The sequence below is a fragment of the Alosa pseudoharengus genome, unplaced genomic scaffold (genome assembly GCF_046254945.1).
Source record: "Alosa pseudoharengus isolate Yale_2024_CS ecotype anadromous, Long Island Sound unplaced genomic scaffold, YU_APseudo_1.1 YU_APseudo_1.1_scf_19, whole genome shotgun sequence".
Taxonomy (NCBI): domain Eukaryota; kingdom Metazoa; phylum Chordata; class Actinopteri; order Clupeiformes; family Clupeidae; genus Alosa; species Alosa pseudoharengus.
The window spans coordinates 5,269,689-5,272,171 of record NW_027468657.1 but is presented as its reverse complement, the minus strand read 5'-3'; the positions used below and the strand labels follow the sequence as shown (position 1 = coordinate 5,272,171).

The 2,483-nt window shown below is 37.6% G+C and overlaps 1 protein-coding gene across 2 annotated transcripts in view; it reads right to left on the bottom strand.

Annotated features, from left to right (window-relative positions):
• Positions 1–1,250: 1,250 nt before the first annotated feature.
• Positions 1,251–2,483, bottom strand: part of myzap (myocardial zonula adherens protein) — a 32,531-nt gene continuing 31,298 nt past the window's right edge. For both annotated transcript variants that reach the window (XM_076291531.1, XM_076291530.1), the window contains exon 14: positions 1,251–2,483. This exon is cut by the window's right edge and continues 821 nt beyond it. The gene's annotated coding sequence lies outside the window, so the exon portion shown is untranslated.

Here is a 2,483-nt window from a genome sequence, read left to right as displayed (position 1 = left end):
TTTTGTTATTTGATTTATCTTTACTCAGTCAAAACAACATAACTGCAATTGTATTGATATAACCTGAAATGCACAATTAAATAACATGACTGGATTTATAGCATTTTGGAACCAAACTCATTTTATACATACCCAGCCAATGTGCAATGCAATAGTCATCAAATTCCCCCATATGTCAGTTGGCATATGGGGGGATTTATAATGCGTGTCAGATAGCATGACAGTAGGCCTAGCCTATTTATTGGGGAAATTATTTAGCCTAAATCAAAAGATAGTTTTGCATTTGCCTGAAGTGATATAGCCTAGATATTATGTTTGTTTCAATATTTGACAGCATTTTTGTATATATATTTTAATTAATTCAGTGTATTTATAGTTACAGTAAAAGGTTGGTAATACTAATAGTTGATTATAAGGGCTAAGTAAGTTGTAAGTTGTAAATCATTGTAATTGTCTGTTCATTTCTTTGGTTTTTACCATGTGTTCTGGTAACCTCTAAAGCCACTAAAAGTGTTCCCTCACATTTTCTAACATCAATAAATGTTAACTACAAACATAGTGGAGAGCGCATGTTGATTTGGTAATTTGATTGAGACCTCTCACATAGCAGTTGGTCTGAGGGCAGATCTGGCGTTCTGACCAATTGTAATAAAGTTTTGTAGCTGTGTAAAATAATTTGTGCATGTCCACAGACAAAACAAAACAATCTAATCATCTAAATGCTACTTAGCACGAGTTGCTGCAGCCAACAACTAGATAAGGGAGGCAGCTACAGTACTACACTTTGGGGGCAACATCCAAGGTAGCCATTTTCATCTTGCTAATGAAAAGACAAAACTGGCATGGAAACACCAAGGTGAGGAGATGTGCTACTTCTTCCTTTTGTTGCTAGGGCAACCAGCACAGTGAGACAGGAGGTACAGCAATGGTGAAGGATATTTACCATTTTTATCTGAGATTAAATGAGCTCCAAATGCAATTCACCCTTTGTTATTGTGCTGTGTTTTGATATAAAAAGAATCTTGTGCTTATAAATGGATTGGATACAATTTTAGACATTATAATCTGATTTGTGTCTGGAGGTGTGTTTACCAGGGTGTAAGGAGTCAGCTTGGTTAACAGATCTGCCTTTGGCACATCAACGCCCCCTGCTGGCCACTAGATATGGGTGTAGGTATCGTCATGCACTCTTTAGGCATCGATCCCATGATGTGTCTACCAGCTAAGCCACATAGAACACAGTTACCAAGAACTTTCAACTCCTCTTTTATTACTCACCAGGAGGAACCGGAACATTACAGTCGTATGAGTTGATCACATTAGACTGCAGGAGGAACCGGAACATTACAGTCGTATGAGTTGATCACATTAGACTGCAGGAGGAACCAGAACATTACAGTCGTATGAGTTGATCACAGTCGTATGAGTTGATCACATTAGACTGCAGGAGGAACCGGAACATTACAGTCGTATGAGTTGATCACATTAGACTGCAGGAGGAACCGGAACATTACAATCGTATGAGTTAATCACATTAGACTGCAGGAGGAACCGGAACATTACAGTCGTATGAGTTGATCACATTAGACTGCAGGAGGAACCGGAACATTACAGTCGTATGAGTTGATCACATTAGACTGCAGGAGGAACCGGAACATTAAAGTCGTATGAGTTGATCACATTAGACTGCAGGAGGAACCAGAACATTACAGTAGTATGAGTTTATAGGAGGAAGGCACATTAGCTCCAGACCCCTGTGAGTTGTGTCCCAGCTCTGGCAATATCAAATAAACACTATTGGCACATGTGTGACAGTAAAAATGTCTTCCCAATGGAGGTTGCATTGCCTTCATAAACATCCGTAAAGTTATCAAAAGCAGATTCAGTATTTAACATGGTATAGCATATAAATATATTCAAAACATTGAGGTATACAAAATGATGTGTTTTAATTAGTTCAGAAACAATGGTCTTCAGCAAAAGTAAAGAAAATTAATATATAAATATAAAGCTGTACAATGTTTACTGATCCTTCACACCCTGTAATTCCTTCATTCCCTTCATTGTAAACAAAGTAACAACAACAGAATGTGCAGGCAGAAAATAAGTTAAGTATTTAGCAAACAGACTATTTACAACATGATACACAGTATGTTACAGCATGTGTTACTTATCCCAAACAAAAAAAGTTCCTTAACCGATTTGTTTTCATATTTCACACAATGTATTTACTGGTTTTCAATCAGCACTTATATTTCTCCAAATACCATTTTTATTCATTATAATATCCATTGACCACATGGTCTACTGAAAGGTGCAGTCCATTATTCAATACAATTTTCTGTCAAATCCAACTACTTGACTTTACTGCTTGCCGTCCTGTAGTTTTCTACTCAGTCGGTTCAGTAAAACCCTCAGGGTCGTATACAGCCCTGGCTCTGCCAATAGGAAACAAATATAGACCCCCGGCCAGGCCATCATAA